The sequence below is a fragment of the Thamnophis sirtalis genome, unplaced genomic scaffold (assembly GCF_051295495.1).
Source record: "Thamnophis sirtalis isolate CommonGarterSnake01/CBP01778 unplaced genomic scaffold, rThaSir2_p1.2 scaffold_2, whole genome shotgun sequence".
Classification (NCBI taxonomy): domain Eukaryota; kingdom Metazoa; phylum Chordata; class Lepidosauria; order Squamata; family Natricidae; genus Thamnophis; species Thamnophis sirtalis.
In genome coordinates this window covers 29497467-29514056 of record NW_028261382.1, presented here as the reverse complement: position 1 = coordinate 29514056, position 16590 = coordinate 29497467, and the positions used below count along the sequence as shown (strand labels likewise).

Below are 16590 nucleotides of genomic sequence, written 5' to 3'. Positions count from 1 at the left end.
GCGACTGGATTAAAATACGGAGACCCAGCCAATACATTTACTCAAATCATTTACGAGAGAGAAACGTGTAGGTGGCTTGCCTGGAACAAGCCATCCTTGGCAGTCGCCTTCTTTGAAAGATGGGCAGTCTAAAAAAAGAGAACCGAGGAGGGAGAACAGCCCCGTTTCATGCTCCACAACATTTGAGGGGCCTCTAGTCATACAAGTGAGTCACGGACACAAACGGAGGAACAGACGTTCTGAAGGCTGTGGTGGGGCTTTTGAAGCCAAAGCTCCAGAATGTGACATAGAGGAAGAACCAATTGGTATACAGGTAGTCCTCAACTTACGACCGTAATTGAGCCTGGGATTATGGTCCTAAGTCGTACCGGCTGTTAAGTGAGTCACCACGTTACCTCGCTTGATTTTATAGCCATTTTTTTTTGCAGTGGTTGTTAAACGAGCATTGTTATTTAAGATTGACTCAGCCTTTCATCCTTCTGAGGTAAGAAGAATGAGGACCTATATTGTCGGGGGCAATATGCTGAATCTGTAAAGCACTGTTCTGAACCAGGCTTCCCTAAAAAGCAGGAGGCGGAGTCCCGGTCCTGACAAAACCCCTTTTATTAAACAAATGTGAATTCCTCTCATTCGCATTCAGCCAAGGCCTGGCAAAGAGTCTTTCAAAGGAGTATTTATGACCACAGACCTTATCTAGCTTGGAAAGCTTCCATGTAAATATTTTCCAAATGAGGGGCTGTACAAGGAAAGGCTGGGCACAGAGTCTCTGAGATTCACGGACAGATCTTCATACTCCTGAAACGAATCTAACGAATGACCAAACAAATTGTTTCCTGCAAACTCCACTCCCCTTTCGCTCCTCTTTTGTTTCTGATGGGAGGGGCCAATCATCTCCCATCGGCTTTACTCTTAAGTCGACCCTACTTTCTTAGTTGTTTTTCTTCTGGCAGCTCTGCGCATGCGCAAACTGGGAACAGGCTCCAGCTGTTCCTCTGCCTCACTGCTGTCTAGCTCTGAAGGCTGATCACTGCCAGATGGCCTCGGCCCCCTCTCTGCCTCCGACACAGAGCCCCCATCAGAGCCTTCCCCAGACTCCAGGACTGGCCCAGGTTCCTCCCCAACCTCCTCAGTGTCCGACTCTGCTGCCAGCTCTGTTGGCCTCTGATGGGCCAATAACAACTGCTTAGAGAAGCGGTATATAAGTCTAAGTGGTATTTAAGTGAAACACCCCTTCCCCCCCCCCCGGTTTATTTTGCTGAAAACCAGCATAAAAAATATCACAAAATGTGTCGAATTATTATTATATTCACTTCGAATGTCGTAGCTCCTTACTGATGTGGGTTTTGATTAGACTTAGGGCATCAAAATATAACAAATTTGCAATTGTTTGAAAGCATCGAACGGGAACAGTCCAGAAAAATTAGATGAGTCTTGTGTGTCCTTATTGTGCGACAACGCTGACTGAAGACGCCTGCTTCTTATCTGCTAGGCTGTTTAATCAATTCTTCTTAACTAAATCTTGTGATCTCAGACTTTTTAAAGTACTTCTGGTCCCATTTTAAGGGAAGAATTTGAAATCAATCCGCCAGTCACCTATTAACTGTGCAATTATAAAGGCAAAGTGGCTTTTAATGTGGTATCCTTTTCGGTATCTTTAGCAACCCCAAAGTCAAAACAACTTCTATTTTAAATACCAGTTGTGGAGATGTTGTCTGGTGTTTGATGTCTGGGAAGAACATGGGGCAGCTTCAAAAGAGATCCACGCTCCTTCGTAAATTGCCAGTTAGCTTGCCAAGTCAGGAAAGCAGCGCTAAGAATTCACTGTCTCTCGAGATAATACTAGGTTGGGATTTTAAAGCATGAGAATCTGAGTATCCCTCCCCCCCCCCAAAAAAAAACCCTTTTTGTAGCCACCAAAAGAACATCCTGGGAATCTTCTGTTCCCACTGAATTTTGTTCTTTGATACCCAACGTTCCCTAGAAGATGACAGTAGTCTCCATTACTTGTGCCTTCTTTATCTACATCCATTTTCAATCTTCCTCTGCTTGATTCCCAAGAGTCCCCATTTTGCACATCGGTATCCTTCTAACGCCCCCCCCCCCTCCCCCAGAAGACCAGATGAAAATGAGGCCTTCATAATCTTCTTCCTCATCTCTGGTTCTGCCTTCTCCACTTTACCAGTAATGCTTGGGTTTTATGAGTGACCATCTTAAATCCTGGGGAGGAAAGCGATGGCCAATCTAGGCAAAAAAACAGAGACATCACCCTGCCAACACAAGAGTGTAGAGTCAAGGCTGTGGTTTTCCCAGTTGCAATGGATGGCTGTGAAAGTTGGACCATAAGGAAGGCTGAGCGCCAAAGAATGGAGGCCTTTGCACTCTGGTGCTGAAGAAGACTCTTGCATTGAGTCCCTTGGACTGCAAGGCCATCCAACCGGCCGGTGCTAGAGGAGATCAACCCTGGCTGCTCTTTAGAAGGCCAGATCCTGAAGAGGAAACTCAAAAACTTTGGCTACCTGAAGAGAAGGAAGGACTCCTTGGAGAAGAGCCTAATTCTGGGAACAATAGGGGCAAAAGAAGGGGACGGCAGGAGAAGGAGGTGGCTGGATGGAGTCAGCAAAGCAGTCAGTGTGAGCTTAAATGGACTCCAGAGGATGGTAGAGGACAGGAAGGCCTGGAAGAACATTGTCCATGGGGTCCATGGACATGACTTCGCAACTAACAACAACCTTAAATCATCCATGTTCTCAAGACCAAAAGAGATCAGAACACGGAAAACCAAGGTGGCCACCCATAAGACCTAACCTTGCTAGTCGAGTGGAGAAGATAGAACTTGGAGGTGAGGAACAGGCTTTGGAAGGCCCCATTTGGCTCAACTCTGTTGGGTGAGGAACACTTAGCCAGGAATCAAAACGTGTGTTTCTTTCCTCCATAAGCTAGAAATAGTTCAAATTCCCTTCTGAGATCAGGAAACTAAATTTATTTGTGGAGCTGCAGTGAACATAGCCACGAATACCCTACCCCCCAGATTCCAAAGGTCTGCAGTTCATTTCTGCTGAAGCTCCTCTATCTTGGATTGCAGCCAGTGCTTGCTTAATGACCCTTGAGATAGATCTCTCTGGCAGTCAGCCATGGCTTTCATCCAAACAATGACCCACATTCTCTTCTATTTACGTAGCAAATCAGGGCTTAGGTTGAACTTCCCCATCATGTTCTCTGGTCAAAGGTTAGAATAAAATAGAATAACAGATTGGAAGGGACCTTGGAGGTCTTCTAGTCCAACCCCCTGCCTAGGCACGAAACCCTACACCCCTTCAGACAAAGGGTTATCCAACATCTTCTTAAAAACTCCCAGTGTTGGAACATTCACAACTTCTGGAGGCAAGTTGTTCCACTGATTAATTGTTCTCACTGTCAGGAAATTTCTCCTCAGTTCTAAGTTGCTTCTCTCCTTGATCAGTTTCCACCCATTGTTTCTTGTTCTGCCCTCAGGTGCCTTGGAGAACAGGTTTACTCCCTCTTCTTTGGGGCAGCCCCTGAGATATTGGAAGGCTGCTATCATGTCTCCCCTAGTTCTTATTTTCATTAAACTAGACATACCCAGTTCCTGCAACCGTTCTTCATGTTTTAGTCTCCAGTCCTTTAATCTTCTTTGTTGCTCTTCTCTGCACTCTTTCTAGAGTCTCCACATCTTTTCTACATCGTGGCGACCAAAACTGGATGCCGTATTCCAAGTGTGGCCTTACCAAAGCTTTATAAAGTGGTATTAACCCTTCACGTGATCTTGATTCTATCCCTCTGTTGATGCAGCCTGTGTTGGCTTTTTTGCAGCTGCTGCACAAGGCTGGCTCTTATTTAAATGGTTGTCCACTAGGACTCCAAGATCCCTCCCACAGTTACTACTCTTGAGCAAGGTACCACCTATACTGTACCTGTGCATTTCGTTTTCCTTGCCTAAATGTAGAACCTGACTCTTTCCACCCTTGAATTTCATTTTGTTAGATAGTGCCCAATGTTCAAGTTTGTCAAGATCCCTCTGTATCTTGAGCGTTTCTGGAGTGTTGGCTATTCCTGCCATCTTGTTGTCATCTGCATATTTGATGAGTTCCCCATTTATCCCCTCGTCCAAATCATTGATGAAGATGTTGAAGAGTACTGTGACTAAAACAGGGCCTTGGGGTTCATCACTGCATACTTCCCTCCATGTAGATGCAGTTCCATTGAGGACTACACGTTGAGTGTGGTTGGTCAGCCAGCCACGAATCCATCTGAGGGTCTCACCTCAGCCCTGTAGTCTTTTCTGCGTTTTTCACCCCCCTCTCCTTTTGCTGCGTTACTCCAACTGGCATTAAATTCTCTTCCAGTAATAACGGGGAAGTTGGAGCCATAAACCTTCTAGATGGCAGGGACTTGGGCTTCATCAGCAAACTGTCTTCCTGCCAGAAGGCCTTAAAACCCTGGGAAGTTCACTTCCCATTGTCTTTTATCTGTGACCTGCCAAGGATTCACCCATGCCTTAAAATTCCGGGCTGCTTCATCATAGAGCACAAGGAACGACATTTACGGCATTTCAAACATAAAACCGTCGCTGTTCTCTGACCTCAGTCTCGTACGTGGTGGGTGGGTCTGCCTAGCTAATCGTGGTGTTGATTTCTCGGCAGAGATCGCCTGGAAATCAATATTGTGTTTAGCTTGCCAAATAAAATCGGGTTTATGAGCCCGTTTGCCCCCGGCAGTCTAGTCCCGAGTCTGAATTCTGGCTTTGCGACAAATTACCAGAGCAGCTCATCCTCAAATCAGAACCGTTTCGCTTAGTGACCATTCACAGTTAAACCACGGCACCGGAAAAGGAGACTTATGGCTATTTTTCCCCATTGCCCAGCAAAAGGGGATCATTGCAACCCTCGTATGCACGTGCCAGTTGCCAAGCGTGTGAATTTTAATAACAATAACGATGGGGACGCTGCAAAGTTTGTAAGTGTGAAAAATGTCCCCCTTTTTTCCCTGCTATTGTAACTTTGAACGGTCACTGATTTTTCGCCCCTCCAGAGGGCTGGGGGAGGCTATTTTCGCCCTTCCCAGGCCGCAGAAAAGCCTCCGGAGGCTAGAGAAGGCGAAAAACGACCCCAACAGGCCAACCAGAAGTTCGGGAACGCAATTTTGGCACGCCGTAAGAGAACGGTTCACCGTCACTGGTCTAGCTCATTGGCAAGAAGCTAGGTGGTCCTTTTAGAACAGAATTCTTCATTGGCCAAGTGTTATTGGACACACAAGGAATTTGTCTTTGGTGCAGAAGCTTTCAGTGTACATAAAAAGAAAAGTTACATTCGTCACGAATCATAAGATACAATACTTAGTAATAGTCATAGGAATAGAGTGTGGAGTGGAGTAGAGTAGAGTAGTAGAATAATTGAGTGGAATGGAATAGAAACCAATGGAATAGAATAGAAGAATGGAGTGGAATGGAATAGAAGAGAACAATAGAATGGAATGGAATAGAATAGAATAGTAGAGAAGATAAGAGAATTAGAGTAGAATAGAATAGAATTCATTGGCCAAGTGTGATTGGACACACAAGGAATTTGGAGTGGAGTAGAGTAGAGTAGAATAATGGAGTGGAATGGAATAGAACAATGGAATAGAATAAAATAGAATAGAATAGCAATAGCAATAGCAGTTAGACTTATATACCGCTTCATAGGGCTTTCAGCTCTCTCTAAGCGGTTTACAGAGTCAGCATATTGCCCCCAACAATATGGGTCCTCATTTTACCCACCTCGGAAGGATGGGAGACTGAGTCAACCCTGAGCCGGTGAGATTTGAACAGCCGAACTGCCAAACTAGCAATCAGCTGAAGTAGCCTGCAGTACTGCACTCTAACCACTGCGCCACCTCGGCTCTTTTAGAAGAATGAAGTGGAATGGAGTAGAAGAGAATAGAATAGAATAGAATAGTAGAGAAGAGAATTAGAGTAGAATGGAATAGAATAGAATAGAATAGAATTCTTCATTGGCCAAGTGTGATTGGACACACAAGGAATTTGTCCTTGGTCCAGAAGCTCTCAGTGTACATAAAGAAAAATAAAATAGAACACATTCATCAAGAATCATAAGATACAACACTTAATGAGACTAATAAGCAATCAAATCATACTAGGAAACAAATAGAACAATATAAATTGTAAAGATACAAGCAACAAGGTTATAGTTGGAAGAGGTACTAGGAAGGATGAGAAGAATAATAGTAATACAGTCTTAATAAATAGTTTGATAGTGTTGTTGCATTAGTTGTTTAGCAGAGTGATGGCATTCGGGGGGGAAACTGTCCTTGTCTCTAGTTGTTATACTGTGCAGTGTTTTATAGCGTCATTTTGAGGGTAGGAGTTGAAACAATTTATGTCCAGTAAGCGAGGGTTGTGAAGATATTTTCACAGCCCTCTTTTTGACTCATGCAGTGTACAGGTTCTCAATGGAAGGCAGGTTGGTAGCCATTGTTTTTCCTGCAGTTCTAATTATCCATTGAAGTCCATGTCTGTCTTGTTGGGTTGCAGAGCCAAACCAGACAGTTATGGAGGTGCTGATGACAGACTCAATAATGATAAGACTAACTTAACGTAGGAACTGGGTTGTCAGAAGCAAGTTGGGAAGTAGGGGGTAGAGGCTATTCAAACCCCAGATGATTTCGGGGAAAGAGTGCGGTTTTGTGGGTAGAAGAAGGAAGTCGGTCATCTTCAATGCCCTTCAGAGAAAACAAACTGAGTTACATCAACACACACAAACACATACATCCCTCCGTTTGGCTCGATTGTTAATGAAGTTTGCATCACTTCACCCCCCCTTGTTAGCGATGATTTGTCTTGCTGAATTACTGCCCTGTTTTTTTCCAAGCAACAACCCTCGGAGAACAAAACAGCTGGACATTCATCGGACTTGGCTCGGTGGTATCTTGAGTGACGCGCGCAAAAGTCACGAAGGGATGACTTTTGGCCATGACTGGTTGCGTTGTGAGGACAGTTGATGGGAAGACAAGCTACTTTTTGATCCCAAGCCTTATTCTTAGTTGGGTGGGGGGGATGAGCAATTCTTTGACTCATAAGAGGTCTGGGATCACTACTGTAGGATGTCTTTGAGTTTGGGATCTGGAGGTTTGGTGGAACAAGCCACATCACTTCATCCCAGAAACGTGGACTGAACAGCTGTCAAACAAGGGAAGACTTGTTAAAATATATATTTTTATAGAGAGAGGATAGATAGATAGATAGATAGATAGATAGATAGATAGATAGATAGATAGATAGATAGATAATAGATGTGATGGATGGATGGATGGATAGATAGATGATAGATAGATAGATAGATAGATAGATAGATAGACAGACAGACAGACAGACCGACCGACCTCAGGAGAGAGACATACAGACAGACAGATAGATAGAGATAGATAGGCAGATATATATATAGAGAGAGACAGACAGAGAGACAGACAGAAAGACCTAAAGGGAGAGACAGACAGACACAGATAGATAGGCAGATAGAGAGAGAGAGAGAGACAGATACAGAGAGAGAGAGAGAGTCAGACAGACAGAAATAGCAATAGCAATAGCAGTAGACTTATATACCGCTTCATAGGCCTTTCAGGCCTCTCTAAGCGGTTTACAGAGAGTCAGCATATTGCCCCCAACAATCTGGGTCCTCATTTTACCCACCTCGGAAGGATGGAAGGCTGAGTCAACCCTGAGCCGGTGAGATTTGAACCGCTGACCTGCTGATCTAGCAGTAGCCTGCAGTGCTGCATTTTAACCACTGCGCCACCTTGGCTGACCTAAAGACAGACAGACAGACAGAGATGATAGAAAGATAGAGATGTAAATAGATAGAGAGACAGACAGACAGACAGACAGGTAGAAAGGTAGACAGAGAGCGCGAGAGAGATGATAGATAAAAATGTGTATGTATATATATATATATATATATAGAGAGAGAGAGAGAGAGAGAGAGAGAGAGAGAGAGAGAGAGAGGGAGGGAGGGAGGGAGGGAGGGAGGGAGGGAGGGAGATGGAGAGAGGGGGGGACAGATAGATAGATATTAATAGGCTTCCCTTGTTTGGCAGATGCTAAACCAGGATTCTACAGGTAATCCTCAACTTATGACAGTTTGCTTAGTGACCGTTCCAAGTTACAACGGTACCGAAAAGTGACTTATTATTTTTCAGTTACCACTTTTCCAGAATCCCTATGATCGCATCATCAAAATTAAGATGCTTGACAAGTGATTCATATTTATGACGGTCACAGTGTCCCGGTGTCACACGATCCCCTTTGGTGACCTTCTGACAAGCCAAGTGTCGATTTCTTTTGAAACTTGGCTTGAGGCTCGTAAGCTAATTGGGACGTCTTTCGGAAACCCTAACACCAAGGCAATGGGGTGGGGGGAAGCCAGGTTTTACTGAATAACTGGGTTACTAACTTATCAACTTCGGCAGTTCATTTAACAACTGTGGCAGGAAGGGTCATAAAATGAGGCCAAACTCACCAACAAAAGTCTCATGAACATAAATTTTGGGCTCAGTTGTGGTCTTAACTCGAGGTCTACCTGTCCCTTCAAACCAATCCCCCCCCCCTTTAACCGAGCACCCTAAGAATGGTGGTTAGACAGGAACTGATTAGGCTAACAGAGTTGGAAGGGACCTTATAGTTGTGTGATGGAGGACCTTTGGCGTGCGTGCCAGAGGTGGCAGAGCCCTCTCTGCGGGCATGCGTGCCATCTCCAGCTGCTCTTCTGGTTTCTGACATGCTGGCCAGCTGGTCTTCATAGGCGCCTGAAAATGGCTAAAAAATAGGCCCATTTTTGAGCCAAAAACATGCATGCACATGCTGGCCAGCTGGTCTTTGGGTTTCCGGTACTCCGGTGCGTGCACATGCTCACACTATCAGGGTTCCAAACAGCATCCAAAATTAAATCCAAGTCCAAGACAAAGCATTCCTCAAAGTTCCAATTGACTAAGTGTCAGCATTCCAAGTATCATGTAGAATTAAATCAGAGTCCAAGGCAAAACGATCCTTAAAGTTCCAATTTAATAAAGCAGACATCTTAGCAAGTCTGTGTTAATCCCAATTCTGGAAATGACATCAGAATTCCACCCAGTTAAAAGTTCATGATCTTGTCCCCACACCCACAATCCATCACATGGTCCAATCTTCTTCTTCCACGCTGGCGTCTCCGCCCAGCTGCTTCCGATCAGGTGTAAAAGTGCGGAGACGAAAGATGACCTTGGCTTCTAGAAAAGAATGAAAACAATACATTCCACAATCCTACTCCTGTCTATTCCCCCCTCCCATCAACTATACTATTGAAACAGCATAATGAAATAAGAGAAAGTGTGGCAGGCCAAAATTCTAAAAGGAATATAATTGCAGGCCTGACATTAAGAGAGCCACGTTGGCACATCTGGGGAACCCCAAATCTGAAATCTTCCCGGTTCTCCCCACCCAGTTGAAAGTTCAAGATCTTGCCCCCCCACACCCACAAGTCCATCCCATGGTCCAAACTCCCACTGCCATGCTGCCAGCTTCCACCCATCCAGTTCCGGTCAGGTGTGCAGAGGTGCAAAGATAAAGGATGACCTTGGCTTTTTAGAAAGGAATGTTGTTATGGCTACCTATCATCTAACTCCACACAATCCCATTTTCCCACCATAGAAAATGCATAGTCGGATAATAGAAAGTGTGGCAGGCCAAAGATCCAAAAGACAAGATGGCTGCAGGCCTGACCACGCGCACGCACGCGCCTTCCGGTTTGGCCACGCGATGCAGGAAAAGGTTCATCATCCCTGTGGTAGGCCATCTAGCCCAACCCCCGCCCAAGCAGGAAATCCTACACCAGTTCATCGGTTTCCCCTTCGTCTGATGCTTTTAGTTCCTCTGCAGTGGTTTAAAACATCTTCTGATCTCCGGCATCTGGTGTCAGATTTCCTTAGAAGATTGATCAGTCACGCACTAGAGCAGTGATGGCTAATTATTTCAGCACTGAGTGCCCAAACTGGAACGCAGGTGCATGTGTGCGCATTGGCGTACCGGAAATCTGAAAACCAGCTGGCTGGTGTGCATGTGCCTGTTTTTTTAGCTGTTTTCAAGCCAAAAACATCCTGAAAATGACTTGGGCTTTTTGGGCTATTTTTCAGGCCATTTTCTGGTGCTCTGGCGCCCACGAATACCAGCTGGAAACCAAAAGAGAAGCTGGTGGTGGCATGCACGCCCACCAAGAGAGGTTCGCCATTGCAGCCCCAGCGCGAAGTCCTGCCTAGGCAAATGCAATACTGTAAACTTTTGGGGTGTCCATCGTGAGCTTTTAAAGGCATTTCCCCCCCCCCTCTGCATGGACACACCCCGCCTTTGCGGTTCTCTTACAGCCACGGGTGAAATAAAACCAAAGGATTTCAAAATGCTTTTTTGGCACAAGGCAGGCTGGCTATTAAAAGGGGATGTTCTGAAATCTCCCCCCCCCCTCTCTCTGACACGATTGTTCTGGAATTAACAGTTGGCTAAGAGAGTGACCTCTGTGAGGCTAAAAGACAAGGAAAAAAATATATCTATGAAAAACATCTGGTTGGTCTTCTTTTCAAGCCATTTCTGTTGTGTAGCTTGGAGAGAAACCACATTCCAGAAGAGTGATGTCAAAACTAGAGTTGGCAAGAGTCAAGATGAGCATCCCTAAACACCCATCAGCCATCAAAACTTGTGGGGAAAAAAGTGCTTCGGGGCCGAGGACAAGTGTGTACCTGGTGTGTTTGTGAGAACCTCCTTTAACAAGGTTAGATGTCAGTAACCTGGTTTGCAGAAACCGTGTGTTTGAGTTAGGGAGACGCCCACAGGTTGTGTGAACATGTTGTTATTAGTTGCAAAGTCGTGTCCGACGCATTGCGACACCATGGACTCTAGGCCATCCTGTCCTCTTCCATTTTCTGGAGTCCCTTTAAGCTCATGCCGATTGCTTTGGTGACTCCATTTGGCCGCCTTCTTCTCTGTCTTCTTCTTCTCCTTCTCTGTCATCTTCTTCTTCCTTCTCCTCCCCCCTTCTCTTTTCTCCTCTCCTCCACTATGCCTTCTCTCTCCTCTCTCTCTCTCACTTTACATTCCTTGATTGTTGTTGTTGTTAGTTGTGAAGTTGTGTCTGACCCATTGCGACCCCATGGACTCTAGGCCATCCTGTCCTCTACCATCCCCTGGAGTCCATTTAAGCTCACACTGGCTGCTTCAGTGACTCCATCCAGCCACCTCATCTTCTGTCTTTTTCCTCTTCCTCCTCCTCCTCTTCCTCCTTCTCCTCTTCTTCCTCTTCCTCCTCCCCACTTCTCTTTTCTCCTCTTCTCCACTATGCCTTCTCCCTCCCTCTCTCTCTCCCTTTACATTCCTTGATTGTTGTTAGTTGTGAAGTTGTGTCCAACCCATTGTGACCCCATGGACAACATCTACCTCTATCACACCATCCTCTACCATCCTCTGGAGTCCATTGAAGCTCACGCCGGCTGCTTAAGTGACTCCATCCAGCCACCTCCTTCTCTGCCGTCCTCCTCCTCCCCCTTCTCTTTTCTCCTCTTCTCCACTATTCCTTCTCCCTCTCTTTCTCTCTTCACATTCTTTGATTGTTGCTGTTGTTAGTTGCAAAGTTGTGTCCGACCCATCGCGACCCCATGGACAATGTTCCTCCAGGCCTTCCTGTCTTCTCCCATCCTCTGGAGTCCATTGAAGCTCACGCCAGCTGCTTCGGTGACTCCATCCAGCCACCTCCTTCTCTGTCGTCCCCTTCTTCTTCTTTTGCCCTCCATCTTTCCCAGCATTAGGCTCTTCTCCAGGGAGTCCTTCCTTCTCATCAGGTGGACAATGCACACAGGTGTGCCACAATCCCCAAAATGCAGTGCGAGCACCTGCTGCGCACGCAAGCCCCCAGCCCTGCTTTTGGCTTCCAGGTTCGTGAAGGAGTATTTTCAGGCCCAAAATGGGGGGGGGAGGATGCCTCGCAATCTCCACTGTTTCTCTCAAGGTGGCCACAGGTGGCATGAAAAGCCCTCTTTGTGGGCACGCCAGCTGTTCTGCATTTCTACTACCTGTGCTTTCCCCGATCTCTGCAGGTCCCACCCTCCGTAGGTGCTGCTCCGTGGCAGGAGAAAGCTAGGGCACGCTGCGGGGAGAAATTTAAGGCGTCCGGGGGGGGAAACCTGCGGAGATCGGGGAAGGCCCCACTCCGCGCATGCGTGGCAGAGACCCGAAGACCAGCTGGCCGGCTAGGAGGTGTGCACACATGTGCAGTGGCCTGGGCTGGGCCGACGGCTGGCGTGCCCACAGAGAGGATCGTGCCTGCCACCTATGGCACCCATCCATGCCCATAGGTTCCCCATCATGGATCTCGCCACTGCGTGATGGAGCAGGCGAGCAATGGCTGGTTTTCTCGTGGCGTTGCTCACCTCTGCTTGTGGGTTATCCTTTCCGTTCCTCCCTCCCTCCGTTGCCTTCCTTTGCCATCCGGATTCGTCTAAAAGGGTCAAGTCCGTCTTCTTCTTCCCGCCGATGTCTCTGGGTCAAGCATTGCTTTGTAGGTTGAGGGCACTGCTTTTCTTTCTTTTTTTATGTTCTGATGGTGCAACGTTTCCGGCGTTGCGTTGCAAAGTCAAATCCAATAGGACAACGCTAACCGAGAATCATTGTTGAGCTCTTAGGATCTTGCAAAGGCCTGAACCCTCCTAGGCTCATTGACGGGTTAAATCCTGGCTTAGTAGCAGCTGGCCCCACATCTTGTTCAGCTTTGCATTGTCACAAACCACAAATAGTGATTTAGAGCAGTGGGGGAAACCGGCTGTTGTCGTCAATGCAACTTGAGTTGGCTTTTCTTTGTTTGTTTCTTTCTTTCCTTCCTTCCTTCCTTCCCACCCTCTTTCCTTCCTTCTATCTTTCTTTCTCCCTCCTTCTTTCTTTTACTTTTTTCTTTCTCTCTCCCTCTTTCTTTTTCTTTCTTCCGTCTTTCTCTCTCCCTCCCTTTCTTTCTTTCTCCCTTTCTCCCTCTTTCTCCTCTCTTTCGTTCTTTCTCCCTCTCTCCTCCTTTTTTTCTTCCTTTTTCTTTCTTTCTCTCTCCCTCTTTCTTTCTCTTTCTTCCCTCTTTCTCTCTCCCTCCCTCTTTCTTTCTTTTTCTTCTTTCTTTCTCTCTCCCTCTTTTGTTCTTTCTCCCTCCCACTTTTTTCTTTCTTCCTTTTTCTTTCCTTCTTTCTCCCTCTTTCTTTCCTTTTTTCTTTCTCTCTCCCTCTTTCTCTTTCTTCTCTCTTTCTCTCTCTTTCTCTCCCTCCCTCTTTCTTTCTTTTTCTTCTTTCTCCCTCTTTCTTCCTCTTTCTCCTCTCTTTCGTTCTTCCTCCCTCCCTCCCACTTTTTTCTCTCTTCCTTTTTCTTTCCTTCTTTCTCTCTCCTTCTTTCTTTCTCTTTCTTCTTCTTTCTTTCTTCCCTCTTTCTTTCTCTCTCCCTCTTTCTCTTTCTACCTCCTTCTTTCTTCCCTCTCCCTCCCTCTTTCTTTTTCTTTCTTTCTCTCCCTCTTTCTCTTTCTTCCTCTTTCTTCCTTCCCTCTTTCTCCCTCTTTCTTTCTTTTTCTTTCTTTCTCTCCCTCTTTCTCTTTCTTCCTCTTTCTTCCTTCCCTCTTTCTCCCTCTTTCTTTCTTTTTCTTTCTTTCTCTCCCTCTTTCTCTTTCTACCTCTTTCTTTCTTCCCTCTCCCCCCTCTTTCTTTTTCTTTCCTTCTTTCTTTCTCTCCCTCCTTCTTCCTCTTTCTTCCCTCTTTCTTTCTCTCTCCTTCCCTCTTTCTTTCTTTCTTTCTCTGTTTCCCTTCCTTCCTTCCTTCCCTCCCAACCCCTTCCTTCCTTCCTTCCTTCCTTCCATGGTGGATTTGATTTAAATCTTGATTTAAATCGCTAGTAAAAAGGCTTGATTTAAATCAACTCGATTTAAATCATCACTTTTTAAAGAGCAGCTGTCATCTCTGCCCAGCGGGGGCTCCTCCTTTGCCCGCTGTTGATTCACTGACAGTTCCAATATTGCAGAATAGACAGCCTCACGCTACGTCACTAAGCTCCATTTCATGCTGAGTAAACCTAATTATTAATGCAGCTTAAATAGAAAACTATTTTTACCCACAAAGCATTTTATTAAAATAAATTTAATAAAAATCAATCTGATTTAAATAAAAAAATATGATTTCAATTTTAAAATAATCTGATTTTTAAAAAAACCTTTAAAAAATCTAATTTTTTAAAAAACCTTTTAAAAAATCATCAATTTTGGGGGCTTAATTGCTTCCTTCCTTTCCTTCCTTCCCTCCCACTCTCTTTATTTCTTCCCTCACTCTTTCTTTCTCTCTCCCACTCTTTCTTTCCTTCCTTCTTTCTTCCTTTCCTTCGTTCCCTCCCACCCTCTTTATTCTTTCTTCCCTCTTTCTTTCTCCCTCCCACCCTCTTTCTTTCTTCCTTCCTTTCCTTCCTTCTTCCTTTCCTTCCTTCCCTCCCACCCTCTTTCTTCCTTTCCTTCTTTCCTTCTTTCTTCTTTCCTCCCTTCCCTCCTACCCTCTTTCTTTCTTCCTTTCCTTCTTTCTTCTTTCCTTCCTTCCTTCCCACCCTCTTTTTTTCTTCTTTTCTTCTTTCTTTCTTCTTTCCTTCCTTCTTTCTTCCTTTCCTTCCTTCTTTCTTCCTTTCCTTCCTTCCCTCCCACCCTCTTTCTTTCTTTCTTTCTTTCCTCTAACCCCCCCCCCTCCTCTCTCTCATCTCATCCAACCCTACTGAAAACTTCTGCAAATCTCCACCACTCCAAACTGACCATTATTTCCCCCTCTTAGCCAGCTGCATCTTTTCCTTGATGTGGGCAGTTGCATTCCCCCCCCCCCCACTTTACACTTTTCAGCAAAACACTCAAGGAAACTACGGTGCGGAATGAGCCATTCCAGAACATGGATCGGTGTGAGCTTCCACGAGAGGAAAAAAATGGGCTTTTTAAAAAAACATTTTTATTATTATTATTATTACATATTTTAAGATATTTTATAAACAAAGAGTTGTCCAGGTCCCCCTTTACGTCTTCTGTTATGCATAATTCATTTTACATCCTACTTTCATTTCACTTTTCAGCCCTCTTTATTTTCATTCCATATTTTTTCCAGCCTAACTTTAATTTCTTCTTAACATATTTTGATATGATTAGGGGCCTGGAGGCTAAAACATATGAAGAACGGTTGCAGGAACTGGGTATGTCTAGTTTAATGAAAAGAAGGACCAGGGGAGACATGATGGAAGTCTTCCAATATCTCAGGGGTTGCCACAAAGAAGAGGGAGTCAAACTGTTCTCCAAAGCATCTGAGGGTAGAACAAGAAGCAACGGGTGGGAACTAATCAAGGAGAGAAGCAACCTAGAACTAAGGAGAAATTTCCTGACAGTTAGAACAATTAATCAGTGGAACAGAAGTTGCCTCCAAAAGTTGTGAATGCCCCAACGCTGGAAGTCTTTAAGAAGATGTTGGATAGCCATTTGTCTGAAACGGTATAGGGTTTCCTGCCTAGGCAGAGGGTTGGACTAGAAGACCTCCAAGGTCCCTTCCAACTCTGCTATTGTATTAATATTGTATTGTATATTGTATTATATAAACAATATCGTTATTTGCCTCTCCAGGTTAATCAAATTTCACATATCATTTCCATCTATTCTGTTTTAGCATCAATGACATATATCCTCACATTTAATTTTATATAGGAGACATTTCACTTAGTTAATGATCCACGATTAATAGTACTAATCTATTTCTTTCACATCATAATGTCTATATATACCAATGGCTATATTTACCGAATTTCATTCTATTCTACTAGTTAATCCTTTTCCTTCTTTCCTCCTCTCAACCATTTTCCTAACCATTTCACTTCTCTTTAATTCTCTTCTCTCCACTCATTCGCCTAGCATTATTTTTTCTTGTAATTTTCTATATTTTTTCCCAATTTTTTTTCTCCTTTTCAATTCTATTGTTTTAGTAGCTTTCCCCAGTTCCCCCCGCCCACATCTTTCCCTCCAAAAATGAGCTTTATTTTGAAGTGTGTGCTCTCTCGTCTGAGAGCAGTAGATTACGCCACAGATACAAATTGAATTACAACGGGTCACAGTGGCAAAGGCACAGTGACTTACGACCATTTTTCACACTTAACAACCATTGCACCATCCCCATGGTCACATGATCAAAATTCAGATGCCTGGCAACAAACAACTCACATTTATCACACTTGTAAATGTCCCAGGGCCACATATTCCCCTTTTGAATAGAATAGCTTTAGGTTTTATTAGGATTTGTATGCCGCCCGCTCCCTAGGGACTCTTGGCGGCTTACAGATAAAAACGGGGGGAGGGACATATAAACATTAAAAAGAACAGACATTAAAATTTCACAACATACATACAGCTTAGAGTGGGGCTGGGTAAAATCAACAGTTCCCAGTGTGCGCATGCGCAGAGCTGCCAGATGAAGGGAGCAGCTAAGGAACAAGGGCCGACTCGGGAGTAAGGGCACAGGTGGGCATTGAATGGC

General features: G+C 44.9%; 1 protein-coding gene across 1 annotated transcript in view; it reads left to right on the top strand.

The window, feature by feature from the left end:
• The window catches only part of EEIG1 (estrogen-induced osteoclastogenesis regulator 1), a 63707-nt gene that overhangs the window by 23088 nt on the left and 24029 nt on the right, over positions 1 to 16590 (top strand). The window lies entirely within an intron of this gene.